General features: G+C 36.4%; 1 protein-coding gene across 3 annotated transcripts in view; it reads left to right on the forward strand.

The window, feature by feature from the left end:
* nAChRalpha1 (nicotinic acetylcholine receptor alpha1) overlaps positions 1-19,627 on the forward strand; it is a 372,458-nt gene that overhangs the window by 110,875 nt on the left and 241,956 nt on the right. The window contains exon 1 of one of the 3 annotated variants that reach the window (XM_074103994.1): positions 8,206-8,241. The exons of the other annotated variants lie outside the window; for them this stretch is intronic. The gene's annotated coding sequence lies outside the window, so the exon portion shown is untranslated. Of the gene's footprint in view, positions 1-8,205; positions 8,242-19,627 lie in introns of those variants that run through there. 3 annotated transcript variants of the gene reach the window in all.

Below are 19,627 nucleotides of genomic sequence, written 5' to 3' on the forward strand. Positions count from 1 at the left end.
TAGTTACTAAAAAAAACGATCAACTCACTATTCAGCCAGGAACGATGCGACTGTTTAGATCTTTTCGGAATGTTGTTCTCATAGGTGAGTACGTTCACGACGGACGGTATGTCTCACGAGAATTAAAGTAATATAATTGCATAGTTCCCGTGGTATAGCGTAAAAAGAATTATTAGCAGACAAAGTCGCGGTAGGATCTATTTAGTATGTAGTATAAATTCAATTTGAGCTTACAACATGAATAATTTGAAAACACAATGCCATAATTTCACATTTTTCACGTATATAAAACAATAGTATCAAATATTACATAGTTACAAGAGTTGCAACGATATCTTACTCGTGGGGAATGTTTCGAGTATGGTACAAACTGCTCCTTTCGGAATAGTTGAAGCATTCTAGTACTTTCATAGAATAAAGCTAGGCGTTTAAGAAATGCAACATACCTACTGGTTTAAGGTCTACACTGTCAACACTTCAGCCACTCTAAAATTTTACATTATTGGCTCTGTGCACGACATCAGCGCCACCTGGCGTCCGCAACTATTTTGGCTCTGATGCTCTGACGTTTTGAAATTTCATCGCGACATTGTGACAAAAATCAAACCTATAACGTATTAATTTATAATACAAAATTACTGTGATACCGTGATTTGGGTAGACAAAAGGTTGTGAATTCATTTGTGGTCATTAAAATTAAATGAGGTAAGTAAAATGTATTCAAAAAGTGTTTTATTTTCTTTATGTCAGGGTTTGTTTACTTCATGTTTAGGTGTAATTTTACTGTAAAACGAAAAGATAAAGCTATCTTATTGGTTTCTTTGAATAATAGTAAAATTATATAATTGTTCTTATATCGCTAGTAATAAATTAAATATCGTTTTCAGATCAAAATGAGTATCATTTTGAAGACCCGTTTTGTGTGTATTACTCAATATAAAATTTCAACCACAAATCGTTTCATAAGGATAATTGTTGCTGGACATGTCCGAGATGTAGAGGAATTAAGAACAAAACAGGGACAGTGTTCAATAATTCAAGCTCGCATCATAACACAAACATCTATTACTAAAATTAGGTAGTTAAAGTCTATACAAATTGCTTTGTTAATGACAGATTCATATATGAGTACGACAGATGACAGAGCCTAGATTATTTCTTCTTTTGGCTACTATGAGCGCTGCGATAGATTTCATTACCCCCACCTAGTACTTCGCACCCTTCCAATATCTATCATAAATGCTACACCTATTAGCGACTGTATTATAAACGACTATGCGAACCAAAAAGGTCCTACAAATGAAAAATATGTGAGCGTCAAAAATTCATCCGTTCCTTTGTTCATGGCATTCATTCATCATTGAATTAACGTGTTCCCCACCCAGAAGTATTAGGGAACAATGTCCCCCTCCTAATGCGCGGAATATTTCACGTTCACAACGCGTCAATAATTGTGAAAAATCGTCTCCTCCCCCCCAAATGCCAGGGTTCACGCGGCACGACGATCACAAACTCCCCCAGGAGCCGACGGCACGAAACGGTCTGCTTTTATGTAACGGCCAAGTGTACATTATGTGTCGTGATGAGAACATCATGGAACACTAGTAGGAGACTTGATTATAGTTATACATTATTATATTCTGCACCATCGGAAGTAATTGCTTTTATTTGCCTTCATTGTATTTTTTTTGTGAAGATGAATTTTGTGAAGAGAAATAAATAAAATAATATAAATAAATATCACGGGACAATTCACACCAATTGACCTAGTCCCAAAGTAAGCTTAGCAAAGCTTGTGTTATGGGTACTAAGCAACGGATAAATATAATTATATAGATAGATACATACTTAAATACATAGTAAACACCCAAGACCCGAGAACAAACATTCGTATTTTTCATACAAATATCTGCCCCGACACGGGAATCGAACCCGGGCTCTCAAGCTTCGTAGTCAGGTTCTCTAACCACTAGGCCATCTGGTCATCTAAATGGCGTGTTACAAAGAAATAATTTAAGGGTGAGATCCCTGAGCTGCCAGACATAATTTTGTTTCATTTGAAAATCAAAATCTGACCTCAAAAAATCCCAGAAGTGGGTCTAGACTGCTGTGGGTTTAGAGTACGAGTATTAGATTTGTTTTTGCTATTTTAGTTTTTATTTGAAGGTTTTTGCGACAGTCGGTTTTTTATTTATTACGAAATTAATTTTAATCTTATTCTTCCGTTACTTTGTAGCACAATTGGAATTTATAATACGATATCGCTAGAACAACAAGTACCTAACCGTCGCGGAAGAAAGGACTGAGTGGCAAACACGAACCGGAAGACGAACCGTTCGCAGGCCTCCCTAGTGCGAGGCCTAGTGGTGAACTGACGACATCGCGTTTGCGAGTAATCGTTGGACGGAAGTGGCGAGTCGTTCATTGTGGTATTCTTAGGGGGCGGCCTATGTTCAACAGTGGACGTCTTCCGGCTGACTGATTTTTTAAAACATTTTATAGTAACTCTTCTCTTTCTCTCTCTCTCTGTTTTAGTACTCTTTTGTTTTGTTTTTGTATTATTTTTGTGTTTTATGTACAATAAAGTATTGACATACATACATACATACTTTATATTCCTTAGACAAAAATAGTAGATTGTTTAACAAGGGACTAAAACAAGCCGTGATGACATTAGATGTTTAGCCACCCGAGCAGAATATTACGGTTGTTTAGTCTCGCGTTAAACACTACTTTTTACTATGAATGCGAGGAAAAAAATGTTTTATTCAAAATTACAATATTACTTTTTAAAAACGTACGCTCGACTAATGGTCAGGCCATCTGTTCAAAATTCAAATAGCAAAAAACATTTTTTGCGCGGTTTTCTCTTTTCTTTTATTGTTGTTTATGAAGTGACGCTTTAAAAGCTTGCACATTCAAAAATTGAAAACTATATTAAAACTAATTGGACCATACATAACAAAATGAAATAATCCTTAATATAAATCGTGTTTTTTATATTTATTTTTGCACAGTTGTCATTTTGAGGTTATTTCCACGCCTAAAAATCCTCCATTTATAAACATTTAGGGGTTTATTCCAACGTAAATAAAAAAATACTTTAATCCCTAGAGAATAAAAAGGAGCTTTAGTCCCGATATGCAGAGACTAAAGTAACATTTAAAGGGCATGAGAATTGAAAAGAATATAAAACAGTGCCTTACATAAACTAATTCGTGTCTAATTTGGTTATTTTATGATATACTTATTTCTCGTCACTACAAAATTTCACTTCAGTATGTCATTGCCAGACTTTTTTGTTATAAAATAAGAGCAGGGCGTTCGGTTTTGTGAGCGTTTCAAGTTGGGACATAAATTTTATGACTAACTTACATATAAGCGAGGGAATGGAAGGATGGAAGTGAGTTATTGCAGACGGTTTGTTCTTTAGGAAATTTATAACTTGTATCGAGAATAAATTTTAAGTTTATTTGCGGGCTTTGGAATTGAATAGAACACTTACATTTGTGGGAGGAGAGGAGAATATTGAGTTTTTTGTTTTGCCTCTGTCTGCTTGTCAGTTTACTTTTTAGCAACTCTTCTCAAGAGGGGTAGAGGCGAGACACTTTGTTCGAAGAACTGCAGGTGGAAATGCGGGCCATTGTCTCAATATGTGTGCTTGGGGACCGCGTCTCGGCAAACGTAGTGTAGGACATCTTCCGGCCAGGTGGAGTGACAATCTGTGAAAGCTGGTAGAAGAAAATTAAATATTAATTAACCAATTAACTACTGGATGAACTTGGCAGTTAATAGTTAATTGGTAGTCTTTAGTGGTTAGAGAACTGACTATGAAGCTCCTTGAGGACCTCAGTCCCGGGTTCGATCCCTGGTCGGAGCAGATAATTGTATGAATAATACGCACGTTTGTTCTCGGGTCTTGGACGTTTAATATATATTTAAGTATGTATTTATCGATATAACTATGTTTACCCGTGGCCTAGTACTCGGTGTATTTGAAAGCTTTATTCAGTTTGGGACTAGGTCAATTGTTGTCGATTGTCCTATGATATTTATTTTATTTACTAATAATTAAGCAGACAATTAACTAAATCTATCTTAGTCTGATCCGTAATTGTTATTAGTAATTTCGCTCCCTTTCTGTCTCATGATCATGACATAATTTATCTAATCTCGTTGACTTTGCTTTACTTACAGATTTAATCGGTACTTCAATATTGTTTTCCTTATAAGATGTTAACAAAGTCTTGACTCTTAACCTACATATCCCAGGAAAAACAATAACATCAACGTCAAATCCCGTGGGACAGGCAAGAAAGCTCGTTATCAGCTACCGGCAAATTAAGTAACTCCAATACAGCGTTAATGGGCCACATTCCGAGCGGAATTCCGTCCCTAGGGAGTTCGTGTCCAAACGGCTGACTCAGTACGGTTTCGGATGATTTTAATCCTTTAAGTCCCACTGATGGGCACACACCTTCACTTACAATGAGAGGGCTTGGGCCGCAGTTCTCGAGCGGGACCAGTGGGGATTGGGAACTTCACACACACCATTGAATTACTTCGCAGGTTTGGGCAGTTTTCCTTTCGGTTCAGTTTAAATTGGTTTAAATGCATCACACCTCACCGTAGAATGTTCTCACAGTAAGTGTCATAATAAATTCCCTTGTCAAGCAATGCGATGTCTCTATGACTTTTTCTACGAAAAGGTTCCGCAGTGGATCAGGATTCAGATGGTCCGAGCATACGTCACACAGCAGGGTACAGGCCTTCTCTTAGACCATTGAAATACTTGGCAGGTTTTTGCAGTATTCCTAAAAAAAACCTGCACAAAGTTGCAAAGCAATTCAAAAGTGAAGTTCCCAATTCGTAATGTCCCCGCGTGAGAACTACGTCCCAAGCTCTCTCATTCTGAGAGGAAGCTTGTGCCCAACATAGGCTGAGATGGCGCTTTAAACCATATTGAACTTGAAATATATCATAAGCAAAACAAAACCGGATACAAAGCGCGACCAGTGAAAAAGCATAAAAAACTGACGAATCACACCAAAGAAAATCTCTCTTAAATTCAGTGGGCAGGAGACGCGACAATGGCGGTGAGTTCTTTTTCTCCGTTCAGCAGTAAGTGGGGCAAATTAAGGACATAAAACGTAAATGAGGTCGCGATTTCTGTCAATTGTCACGGCCTCATGACGCGAGCGGCTGGGAAGAATTTTCTCTTTTCATTGCGTAGCCGAGGCAATCGCCGCTTATGGTAAACTGGTAACACACGCAATGAACAGAAAACGTTTGTGCTTAGTCGTAGTTGGGACATCAGTGAGAGATTGTGCATTCAGATTTGATTAACTGCGGAAAATATTGGGAATGATCATTTGTATATATAATATATTATATTGTTTTTCTTTTTCCACAATAATTACGCGTTCAGTTAGGTGGGTGTACACTCACTGGGGTTCAGCTGAATACCAGCGCTGCAGCTCTGGTTACAGGGCTACGGCACATGCTGAGCTGAGTCCTTTTGGCATCGCACTACAGCGCAACGTCTCTGATTTCCCTCTCATATCCTATTCATGTTTTTACTGTTTTTTTGTTGTGATGTAGTATGTCACGTTTTTTATGTCAATAAATGTTGTGAGTTTGAGTTTGAGTATGAGTGTGCGCATATATAAAATAAATAAATATCATGGGACTCTTGACACCAATTGATCCAGTCCTAAACTAAGCAAAGCTTGTACTATGGATATACTGGGCATCGCATAACTTACTTTTATAGATAAATACATACTTAAATACATATAACCCAGAGTTTTAAAGACTTACTAAATCTTACCCTGTATAGAGCTAGCTAGCTGGTCAGAGTTGAATAAGAATTATATGCCTCGCCAAATAGTAGAGCGAAAGGCAAGCAGGGAAAAACAAAAGACAATCAATAATTTGAAATTTTGTGCTTCTGTAAGCGGCAATTTTTTCCCTTACCATAAAGCTCGTGGTAGGTAAATTTACAATGTAATTTCGCACATGAATTTGGAAAATGAGAGGGCAAGTCTAATCACTAGGCCACCACGGTTTTTTTCAGAATGTTTTCATGTTATCGGATTGATATTGGTCTCGGATGCATTGATGATACTGGTGCAAGATCAATTAAGTATAATTGATTTTTTGGAGTCTTTTTGTATTTTTTTATTTCAACTCCAAATTTGTTACTTTTACGGGTGTCCAGCAGTGGTGTAGGGGTTATAGCACGCAGCACGGATTGCTGAGGACCTGGGTTCGATTCCCAGTGCTGGTCTCTTTTTCTGGTTTTTCTGTGCATCCATGTCTCAGTTTGTACTTACAATTAAGTATAAGTAATGAAATTCGAATCCGTTGTTCAATGTTAGATCAGACATTTACTAACGATAAAGTATACTTGGTTTGAATAGGTAATTAACTAAATGTAAACAAACTTCAGCTGCCGGATTTGGTAGGTACATTTAAGGATTTTAAACATTTTACTTATCTATCATTGTGATACAAACTAGACTAGTGTATTTCAATACAGAAATGTATTGATTTAGATAAACCAAACGTTTTGTTTACATTTAATTAAATACCAATCCAAACCAAGTATAGGTACAGCCAAGTGCAAAAATAAGTATATATTCGAACCACTCAAAAATATGTTACTACGGCCTTATGGCGTCGGAATAAGAGTCTGTTGTACTTATTTTTGAATACTGTACTGTACTTATTATCCTTCTATTCGCACGTGGTAACCCTTTAGGCTTGGTTAATTAGAATGATCATTTATCGCTGGCAACTAGTTGCTGACGCGTAATGAGTGTTGCTCGGGTCCCACCACAGTTGCTTGCGGTAGGCCGTGAATTGCGGAGTTGTGACATGACAATTTATTGTGCCAGATAAAACTCTCAGCAGATTTTTGCTTTTATTTTAAGTTTTTGTAGAGATTTAACCGAAATGAAGTGGATTTAGTCATAATATTTGGTAAATATCATCTCGGCTTCTATAGGTACGTCTTACCGCAGGGCACAGGTCTCCTCTTGGAATGATAGAGCTTGGGCTGTAGTTCCCACGTGGTCCCTGTACCGATTGAGAACTTTATTTTTCGGTGAAATTTTTGGTGGTAATGCATACTTACAATACTTAGGGGCTGTTTCACCACCCATTGATTAATTTTATTTGATAAATGTGATGTCGTCTCCGTCTATCTATTCGAAGAAAACAAACCGAGACGGCATCACATTTATCCGTCAAATAAATTTAATCAATGGAGGGTGAAACGGGGGGTTAGTATGAAATCGAAAAATTACATTTAATGGTGATTTTCACCGGCGAGGTGAGACGAGACGAGGCGAGACGAGAATCTAAATTTGTATGCATTCTCTCGCGGGTCGCCGCCGGGCGCTACCATACAAATTTCAATTCTTGTCTCGCCTCGTCTCGTCTCGCCTCGCCGGTGGAAAATCACCTTAAAGAAGAGAGTCAAAAAAATCTTTGTTCTCATTTACATTCAATTTCGTGCAAAGTCAGTGCACTCAGCCGGACAATTTAAAACAAACCATTTTTAACCCAAGCCCTCTCATTCTGAGAGGACACCTGTGCCCAACAGTGAGAGGTATATAGGCTGGGGTGATGATGATAATGCCGCAAAAAAATTGTTTTCGGAAGGAAATTAACTTGTGTCCGTAATTTAAAACGAAACAATTACTTCTCTCCGCGGTTTGGGGGTAAACGGCTGTGGCCGATTGCTGGGGTTAACCGTCGGCTCTTAGGCGATAGCAATGCTTATGTGATTTTAAGACACAAGACATAAATTGTTGCTAGACATGAGAAAAAAAATAGTAACTGGTCCAGTCAGCATCAGAAGTAGCGGATCAATTTTTTACTCTGTCGCATTGACACATTGGTAATCTTACATGGCGTTTAGTACGTGGCTGTAAAACGACAAAGTACGAAAGTGTGCAGCTACTTTTGATGCTAACTGTACCCAACACAAAGGTACATAGGGACACAATGTCAAGGGTACAGGACGACACAGTTGAACTGTGGCAACAGTTGTGCATATTGATCTATCAAATTAGCTCCGCTAACTTTGGCCCCGAGCGATAGTTAAGTTAATTTTCAACACAAATAACATTAACATTTATATATTTGGTGTATCTAACAGTTTTTTATGCAATCATAATTTTGTTTCAGGTAAGTATTCAGCGCCGAAAGTATTGGAAATAAGTAGTTTTTGATGTAAGTAAAGTAGTATTATTGTGTTTAACAATATTTTTAACTCCACGACTTTCTTTGACTTATCGTGATGACTGAATTAAACACACACACACACACACACACACACACACACATATGAAATTTGGCGTGGGTTTTTTATGCAACACTAATGAAATTTGCCATGTAATTTTTTAAGAATTCTCACGGGAATTTTGATACGTGTTTGTGTAATTTAAACTGTACCCACATGTGGCTGAGAATACACGACAATGTCTTTTAAGAGGAACTGTCCACCCAATACGCCTTGAAACGACTTCCAACGTGTTACAGCAGCCTACTTATTCTCAAATACGTTACTGACAACTTTGCATTGAAAAAAAAAAAACACTAACATTGGCATTAAAAAAAGCGCAAATACACAAACTACTGAAACGGGCAAAGTTGGCAAAGCTACAGGCCAACTTGAGTTAACGGCAAAGTTGATGCCCATGTTACTAGGATAGGTTATGAAGTTAAAACACGAGAGACGTTACATCTTTTATAAAGTCAGCGGAATGGCGACATGCGAGTTAACAACTGACCGGTTGGCTAGGGTGATCATTTTATCTCGCCAAAGCAAGAGTGTCCTGGATAAAAACATACCAGAACAGATCATCCAGAGAGACAACACCCAAGAGCTAAAGCGTTACTCAACAAAGACCTCACAAAACTCAAAATGAAATTAAAAATAAAACAAATGTGTGGTTAGGTACAAGTCAATGATTTGACTTTTTGAAAAGTTACCAATATTAATGGAGATTGACAAATGTTTTACTAAATACATTTAGCCGACGTTCAATTTAGTATGCGTCAAAATCGTGACGTGATCTTGACACAAAATCTCAAAATCTGCTAATTTAATTGCGGAAGCTTGTAAGTGGGCATTTTTACTTTAAATGGCGCATTTTTTTCTTGAATTGATTAATTCAACAGCTCTAATGATTTACGTGAGCAAAACCGAAGGTAAAAACTAGTACCTTAATAAAAACTAAGATAGTTAATCAATTATCTCTTCTTATAGTCTCAGGAGAAACATCATTGTTTTATATAACGCGATGATGTAAAGTTGATTAATAAGCATGATTTATTGTAATAAAAGCAAAAACTAAGGGCAATATGCAACAAAGAGCACTTACGATCAAATCAACCTCTTTCTTTTTACTCCCACCCTTTAACGTAAGTCTCTTTTCCACGTGACCACACGAATGATGGTCACAGCGCACAACTAAAACGTTCTCAACAAAGACTCAGTGAAGTGGACGTCACATTTTGTCTCCTTTATCGCTTAAAATTTTTCCGCCACCGACGTTGCTTTTTATACTTTATCCACTTTGTTATTTTATGGCAGGCTTTCCTATTTTAACGTTTTAAATGGTTACCCTAAGTTTGAGGCGTTTTTGTTTTGGGAGCCACTTGATTGTGGTTGTTAATAAGAATAGCAAGGGTTAGAGCCGTTTAGGTTCATCATCATGATCATCAACATCATTAGGTTCCGTACTCTATATTAAAATATTTTTTCTATCATTCAATTTTCTTAGATCTTACTGTAGGTACCTAGTACTCGTCGTAGTACAATAAAATACAGCGTGTATTTTTGATACTACCTCAAACTTTAAGGGTAGTTAGTGAAGGCCGTAAAAATCACATTTTATTATGTTTTAGTAAAAAAAAATGACTTATTATTTTCCTTACAAAATTAATTAGCACGCAATGTATCAATACGTGATACTACTTTGTTTTTATTCAAAACGTCGCACTTGCTCATGTGACAGCTGTCACAGAAAGCTTCTCTCTCGTATCAAATTATTGTACGCATTACATTGCTGCTCAAAAATATTTCAAAAATTAATTACGCTCCGGTAGTTAATTCTAAATTAACAATTTGTTTTGATGTCAGTTCACAGCACTTAAATCTTCGTCTGGTTACAGTTTGAGGTGGTATCTAAAATACACGCTGTATAATTACTCTTTATGAACACCACAATATTACAAGCAGTACTAAGAAATCATACAACGATATGAGAGTCGATATGATGAGTATGGTAGTCCGGCCAGGAACGTCTCCACAGGACGGAACTCTTCAAAGGTTAATGGCTTCGACTTGAAATTTGGTATTCAAATGTTGTTTGGCTGACAATACAAGTACGGTCAACAATGTACAGTCAGCAAAAAAAGCTTGTATTAAAAATGAAATTTATACCAAAATCTATTTTTTTTTATTCTTATCCATTCTACCATGTTGTCATGAATAAATATTTTCTGTTTGTCTTGTTGTCAATTTTTTTTTTTTCAAGACGCTATTGATCGTATTATCTACAGTATTGTTGATTGCGATAGCTAACCTCTAGAAAAGATGGTACAGAAATAAGAATAAAAAAAATTATACTGTTTCAATTCAGACATATCATCGCGTCCAAACTCTATCCTTCATAGGCAAAGTACTTACTGCTATATCTAGGTAAAATAGTCGCTCATGCAATGAAGCATTCTTACGTAAAAAAATAGGCTAAAATAAAATAGACCCCTGAAATTGGAACGCTTTTAAAAACAATGGTCAAAAGCTTGCTGTAAAACTCATTTTTTACGGATTCTTTGAACATTTTGCCGATATTCAATACCTTTGACAGTATCTGGTTTTTATTCGGGCGGGTTATTGAAATATAAATAAAAGAATAAATCGCGTGTACTGAGTGAACGTGGCTTGGATACTTTATTGGAGAACAATCATAAATAAATTTCATCGTTGAAGGCCCGATGGTGGGTGAAAATTTTGGCTCGGTAATGAATTCATTTCCCGATTTTCACTGCCTATGTAAAGGGAATTATAAGAATCCATTTATTATTTAAGAACAACTAACTGTTGCGCGTGAATCCGAATGCGAATAATTTGTTTATCGTTATCCCGAACCTTTTTCAGTTTTTAGACTATCTTATTATCAAATTTTGTCCAAATTGTTTTTTTTTTAATTGACTGGATGGCTAACGAGCAAGTGGGTCTCCTGATGGTAAGACACCACCGCCCATAGACATTTGGAACACCAGGGGTACTGCAGATGCATTGCCAACCTAGAGGCCTAAGATGGGATACCTCATGTGCCAGTAATTTCACCGGCTGTCTTACTCATTTCTTCAATCTTAATGTTTCATATCTCGAGATTTTATTCCGATCCCGTAGGAATCCATATTTCCATACTAATTTTATAAATGCGAAAGTGTGTGTGTTTGTATGATTGTCCGTCTTTCACGTCGAAACGGAGCGACGGGTCGACGTTATATTTGGGATAGAGATCGTTTATGGGCAAGAGAGTGACATAGGTTACTTTTATCCCGCAAAAATGCACAGTTCCCGAGGAAACAGCGCGAGATAGCCGAATTCCACGGGCGAAGCCGTGGGCAAAAGCTAGTATCAGGATAAAAGTAACATACCTGTTATTCCAGACGTCCAGCTATCTACTATCTACCCACCAAATTTTACGCTAATATGTGAACAAAATGCCACTGATAGAAGCAATACCTACCTACTCTTTCTCCGTCCCTTACTAAATGCTCCTCTCATCCACTCAAAAGTTTCAGCACTTGAATTTTTTCAAGTCCGTCTGTCTGTCTGTCTGTCCGTCCGTCCGTATGTCACAGGCATTTTACTCGAAGACTACAAGAGTATGTCAATGAAATTTGGAGTACAGATGTCTTGTCAAAGCCGCTATTTAGTTTTGTAGTTAAATTACAAAAATAAATATTTATAGGGGGGGCAGTAAGGTTTCTCAAAAGATTTTTTGATTAAGTGAAGATTTCCTTAAATAACCGCTCCCAAAGTAGCAAAAATTGTGTCCCCCCCCCTCTATCTTGTAAACCGTTTGTCCAAAAAAATATGCAAAAAATATGGGAAGGTAACGCTTAATAAATTATTTCAACGAAAATTAGTTTCAATATGATCGGATATACCGTTTTTGAGTTGTTGCCGAAAAACTGCGCTTCTCAACAAAAGGACGTAAGTGCCGTGAAGATACGTTCTTTTTCTGGTAATAGATTTTAAGACTGTAGTAAGTGTTTTAATTGTGCTATAACGCACATAATATTACTTGATTTTTTTCGTAATGGCTACGGAACCCTATCTTGGGCGTGTCCGACACGCTCTTGGCCGGTTTTTTGTCTATTCGCTATTAAACTTTGCACACATTGTATACAGTCGAGAAAACTGAATCGCGTACCAAGGTGGAACCGTTTCATAATCAATTTGGCTCTGATTTTTTTGGCAAATGTATGGGATGTCAACTTGACGTTAGTAGCCACACAGGTTCCACCCTGGTAGGGTAAACCATACAGTAATTGGCCACGGGCCCCGGTACAGTTAGTAGTTGCCCACTTGAATTAAATCAAAAATTTACATAGCAAAGTGGTGATAAATATCGTGCTAATTATAATAATCTAGTCGCTTTTATCATTAAATTATTTGTATTATTGTTGTTTCATATAAAACATTCAAGTGGGCAATTACTGTAACGTGGTCAATTACTGTATGGTTTACCCTACGTTATTCAGTTTCTTTTACCGTACATTCACACTAAAACGATTAAACTATTAAATTTTCTATCCGAATTCAACACAAAAAAAATGAAAACCTGAAAGCTTCGTAATTTAAAAAGCGCTATCATTTTGCTGAAACGGCCATCAAGGCTCACGCAGGTTTGTACCTAATGTCTGTAATTATTTATTTTTACGACTTCAAACCACGAAGCTAAAAGACGGCATTTATCGAAAAATTAGCTGGACTTAGTGTTAAAGTACGTAGAGAAAAAACATCTGGTTGGCCGTTAATATAATTAAGTGGATTAAGTAGTACGTTGTGGCTTAAGGGCGGTAAATAAGGAGTTACGGACGAAATTCTATGAAGACTTTAATGAGTCGATGTTGGTAATTTTAGTGACACACGTGGGGCGGGCAATGTTATTTTATCAAATTTGTCAGAAAATAAATAAAATTATTATGTTTAATAAGACAAATATGGCCGCCCATTGCCGAACTTTGACGCGATTCATCTTTGTAATTTTTGTTTGATTGACAAAAAAAGTGTCCAATAATTTCTAATGAATAGCTGATGTCTTAAATAAAAATAATATTTTATTATCCAGGTAATCCAATTATTCTAAAGTATCTAAAAAATTAAAACATTTAAAATTATTAAACGCAGTCCCCTTACCCCTTCCTTCTTATTATTAGGTTCACACCACCAAAAAAACTAAAATTTCAATCAAACCTAAAAACATCCACCAAACGAAATTTAAGTTTCCACTACTTTTCCGATTTGGTATTCCGTAGCAGCCGCATTACAAAGCGCCTCGCCGCAACGAACAGCGCCACCTGTCGACGCTATAAAGCATGTCGCATGGTGGCATTTGGCACGCCGCCGAAACGAAGGTTTTACCGAGCTTGGCTCGCTTGCTTATAGATTGCTGCAGACTTTGGCAGCTTTAACAATGTATTTTAAATACCTATCCTTTTTTTGTTAAATGCTATAGATTTTACTTAGGGTTCTGTACAGCCGAAGGGTAACAAACCGTAATTATTGATGTCGCTATGTGATTACGTATTGCTTATGTAAATTGCGTGATAGTACAATAATCTGGTAGTGACATCCTGGTAGTCCAGCCAGGATCGTCTCCACAGGACGGAACTTTTCAAAGGTTGATTGCATCGACTTTAAATTTGGTATGGAAATGTAGTTTTGGTAACAATGCAAATTAAGTCAACAAAAAGGACAGTCAGCATAAAAAGCTTGTATTTTTTTATTTTTTTTACCAAGAACTTATTTTTTATTTTAAGTTAGATGTTCTAAGTCTGTAATTCTACGTAATGCCTACTACACACTAAATTTGTACTTATTTTCGCTTCGCCGTTTTTAGAAGGAAACTAGAACTAGATGACATGCTACCTCGCTAAGACATTAAACCAGATACACTACAAAAGAATTTATTGAATCAGGCATTACTTTGCGGAGGTCCATATCAATGAACTGAGAATTTCTTTGCTCACTCACGACCTTAATGACAGCTAAGTTTATGCAAAATATGCGTGTTCATACAGTTCCTCCACCTCCGCACTGTAAGAACACATACAAATCATACAAACCCATCTATCACCACCGTTAAACTGACGCATTTCGAAATCAACCAGAGCTTATCTTTAGAGCAACACAACCGTATACCATGCTACCATATGTACATCGGGTGTAAAATAAATTATTTTAGTTCACAATACAAAAGGGATTGAAAAATTAAAAAACCGGCCAAGAGCCTATAGGATTGGATGAGAAAAAAAAATCACCCCCACTTTACGTATATGAGAGGTACCCTAAAAAAATGTTTGACATTTTGTCGGCATAGTTGACATATAAAATATATCCGTGCAAAATTACAGCTTTCTAGCATTGATAGTCTCTGAGCAAAGCCGCGGACGGACGGACAGACAGACAGACAGACAGACACGGCGAAACTATAAGGGTTCAGTTTTTGCCATTTTGGGTACGGAACCCTAAAAAACCCTTAGTATAGTGTAATCGATTTTACTCTTGATTCTGAACACACTACTTTCAGATTTTCAGTTATATTTACACGTATATACTTGTTACTCGTAGCTGTCCTGTATAATGCGGTTCTAGTAATAAGTTTGTATGTTATATAGTAATTAATAGCTTTAAGTTCATTAATAGTGGTCTACAAGTAACTCGGAATCTATCAAACGTTGTAAGCGATACTGTTAACGTCAAAAAGGACTACTATTTAATATGACATTAAAAAAAATAACGGGCCCTAGAGGCACATAATGAAAATATCAAATTTCAATCAATTAGAGTTTACTTTAATAAAAATATTTAATACCAATTTTGTGGAATTTTACATAACATCATGAAAGTAAATTCAGATGACTATTAGGTCTACTTTTATGTTAAATTGGAATAAAAAAAAATCCTCACCCATCATTATATTTTTCGATCTATGAAATAAAAGTAATGAATTCATTCAACCCATTAAAACCAAAACTGTACGTGCTTGAATGACTAGAACGAAAAAGACAGTGTAATTTACATTACCATCATAAAAACAAACACAGAACTCAAAAACACACAACTCGCCTCCTCATTTTTGATTTACTGACTCCTTAAACATGTACAATGATGTCATAAATATATCTTTTGACGTTATCTGTTCCTGTTACGGCCACTGGAGCGATGTATTAGGGAAATAAGTCTTCTTTATTGTTGTGTACATCGGAAATTTAACTGTAATAGGCTCGAGCGGTCACTCTCGTAGTCTCGTAACATACGCGTATATTTGTAAAAGCAACATCAATAAGTTATCTATGGTTTTTATTTATACGTTGTTCAATATATTCTATTTGTAACTTTATCGGAGTTGGTAAAGCAATAGATACTCGAATTCCAATTGAAATGTGCTTTATATCGGTCTTAGAAATTTTCTACGTATTTACCTAGAGAAGTTTAGAACTTGTCGAGCTAAACTCGAATTAAGACGTGAGTTTATCCGTTACAATATCATTTAATTTTAGAATTTACAGTAGAAAAGTTACGAAACGGGCATAGGAATGAATGCGCATGACTACACACGCCGTCTATTAATTTAATCGGTCAATACAATAAAATTATTCACTGAAAATAAAAAAAGATTTGCTAACAGTAACAAAAAAAATTGTTGCTTGTAACATAACTTGAGTGACTACAAAACTAAGGCCTACTACAAGTAGTAGCTAAAAGTTAGGTGATGCCTTACAGTATCAGTTTTGCAATATTAGCATCATTTTGGTTCCTAATTAGTAAATTTTGGCTAAGCGTCAAGTGGCTTAACTAGGTTCAGCTATCCTTTTTTTCAGTGTTTTTTTGTATTAACTTGTAAATCCAAATAAATGTTCACGCCATTGATTAATTCTGTTTGATTTAACGGGTTCCGGAATTAACATTTAACATTTTCAATATTTACAAAACGAATGAAAAGTGAAGTATTCGCTGCAAACCCGGGTGGGCAATGTTGACTATTAATTCGCCTACAATTTCGCATAACCTCGGTCGTGCAATTCATTTTAAATAAGCAACCCGGCAACTTTACCCACATTTGCATATTTTCAACATATTTACCGTCTGTGGTCACTAAGAGAATTAACATTAATGATTTTATTATATTTGCATAGGACGAACTCTGGTTAAAAAGGATTTTGGCTTATTGACAAAAACAGTTGCTTTTTTTAGTTTCCGTTTCTTTAACCGGATTTTATATTGACAACGTTAGCTAGCTTGTATTTTAGTAAAACAGAAAACAAGAGAAATATTGATTAATATCTGCAATGCGGTAAAGCTCTACGAACGTAAATTGTAGGCTTGTGTAGTTCATGCACTAAGTACTAACAATAATGATTAGTTCCTGACACATTACTATAATGAACTATTATTTCCATCCCTTCTCAAATGGTCCAAACTATTAAAAATAGCTCCGACTGACTGATTTTTGTTTGCTACGGTCTTCTCAAAAGTGTTAAAAGAACCATGTAAGCACATGTAACGCTAAGAAAACAAGAACATGGAAATATTATATTGTTCCGAATAACTCACGTCTTAAATCGAGTTAGCCCGAAACATGTCAAGCTAAACTCGATTTAAGGCGTGAGTTATCCGGTACAATATCATTTATTATGAATGAGTCTCACGGTGGTTCTATGTTCAAAACATGAACATAGCTATTTCCGATCTAGGTACTTATCTAATTTACATTTTCTTTGTTCAAATTGCTATCACAGTAAAGGTAGATAAGTAAACGTTTTAAAATAAATAAAACCATAACAGCCCTTAATACAAAACACGGTATAAATATCATAAAACAATAGACTTTGGGGGTCCTCCGAAGAACTCTGTTTACGAAAAACTTCCAGCAATTTACTGCGACCATAAAATGCTCCGAGTAAAAACTTGCCAAGCCAGAGGTCGTGTAGACTAGGTACTTAATATTTGGAGAAGTTTGAGGCTACAAAATGGAACCGAACATAACAATGTATTGGAGTTCGAAGATCATTTAGTTATTCTAACCTTAAAAATACATTTTTAATGCATTATTTTTATGGACTTACTTTACTTTGTCATCGGAGGTGTACATATGGGCAAAGTTTCGGAAACTGGCAAAAATTTAATAAAAGTTTTTTTTTCACATATCTACCTACTAGTCGCAGGTGAATGTAAAATGAAAGAGTATCAAAATGAAAAAAAAATCTGTTTCTGATACATTAAAAAAATCTCTTAGAAACGGGAAATCTGAAAAATTCGACTCATCGCATTTGATAAAATTGACGTCATGTCCAGGTTTTCTGCATAACTTCAACGTGGATTTTTCTATTATGATTGGTTGATTACATACATCTCCATTCCGTTCCGCTTCTGTAAGCGATTACTTACGTTTGCGATGGTTTAAAACAACTTGTCAACTCAGAACAGTTGAAAAGCCCCAAACATTGCCATTTCAAAGATCAATATCTTAAAAAAGCCTAAACTATTTTTAATGAAATATAGCTAAGAACTACGACAAAAACTCGCTTACACGTAGAAACGTAAAAAAAACACATCGAAATCGATATCTCCGTATGAAAACTACGATGCCACAGACAGACAGACATTAGCGTCAAACTTCTAACACCCCTCTTTTTGCGTCGGGGGTTAATTAAAAAAGAGCTTCTCATTACATATCCGCAATCCGCACGTAGAGGATGCAATGGCTTCTGCATGTGAATCTCTGTACGTGTTGTTGCGTATCGCTCTATATTTTAAATATCACCCGGATGCCTCGAAATAACAGCGCCGGTCTCAAATTTAAATGCAAATCCGACCTTTGTCGTGTCCTAGGCATAGTAATTACATAAAAAAAAGAGTCAACCTTACGTCTATAAGTACTGCGTTTGTGCCCAGTTTTGCATCACAAACGGGCAAAACCCAATTTACTTAAAACTTTTAAAGTGAGATTTTTTTTCTCGTGTTGATTAACGTAGTACTAGGGGTACAGGAGCAAAGAGGATGTACCGCCATTAATATTAAAGGTTTTATTACATTTCTCCCGCGGGAGTTTCCTGTGTGTACCAGGCTGGCAGCGAGATAATTTGATCGTAAGAGTGTTTTGATGTTGACGCGTAAAAGGTAGATCGGTAAAAGCGATGGTGCACAGGAAGGTGTGTTTCGAGGTGCTACCTAAGCGAGGCAAGGGTATATCGTTGAGGCTATTAGCTATATTGTGGCTGTATAGCGATTGCCGTGTGTTATCGTTCCTTTTCAACTGCTACCTTGCGATATTGCTGTGCTGCTAAGGTAGGTATACAAATGTACAACGCTTTTAAAAAGGTATTTGTTTTTGAAAAGAAAATTAAACATGGCCGGAGAATTTATTTATGAATCATTTGTTTAAAGGACTGGCTTATGGAACAAACTTTTTTAGAAATCAGTTAAAAAAACGATGCGTTGCGAATGAAAACTATAAAATTGGCGAAAGTATAAGTTAAGTTGTCAGCAAACCCTAATGTTACCTATTTGAAACTCGTACGTAAATAAAAAAATAAATTTAAAACTTATCTCTATCTGACCTATCTCTAAAGCGTTCGAAGCAGTACAAAGTATTATATACGCAAGTCCCAAAATAAAATGCTAATGGAAACCAGCACTTTGTGTTAAATTGCACAACTCCAGCGCTAGTTTAGTGAAACAATTGATAAATTGTCACGATTACTATGAGCCATCTGAGGCAGTAATTTCCAGCCGCTTTTTGTTCTCGTTAAAAATTTTCATTTCATTTTTCGCAGAGTGGATCCCGCAAATTACCAGGAATTTCCCTTTTTTTTTGGCTTTTTGTAAAATTGCCCACGTCCACTTAAGGATATTAAAGCGGAGACAAAGAGAGGGAATGTTAGCTAATTGAGAGACTGGTATTTGTTGGGCACGGTTTGATTGTCCGCGCTTCGCCGGTTTGACGGTTACGTCAATTTTTCTAAGTATTTATTTCTAAATGAACACGCGAGCGAAGCGTTATCTTTTTAGTTACCTTAGGACAGAAATGCTTTTTTATCAATGTTCACATGTCAGTTTGTTCTCCTCTATAGACGACCGCATTTCTGTGGGTTAGAGAACCTGACTATAAAGCTTGAAGTCCCTGGTTCGATTCCTCGGTCAGGAGGTATTATAATTGTATGAATAATACGATTGTGTGTTCTCGTATATGTATGTACTAGCTTTTGCTCGCGGCTTCGCCCGCGTGGGATTCGGTTATCGCCCGCTTTCCCTCGGGAACTGTGTATTTTTCCGGGATAAAAAGAAGCCTATGTAGTGACATAG

This window comes from Choristoneura fumiferana, chromosome 21 (genome assembly GCF_025370935.1).
Source record: "Choristoneura fumiferana chromosome 21, NRCan_CFum_1, whole genome shotgun sequence".
NCBI classification, from domain to species: domain Eukaryota; kingdom Metazoa; phylum Arthropoda; class Insecta; order Lepidoptera; family Tortricidae; genus Choristoneura; species Choristoneura fumiferana.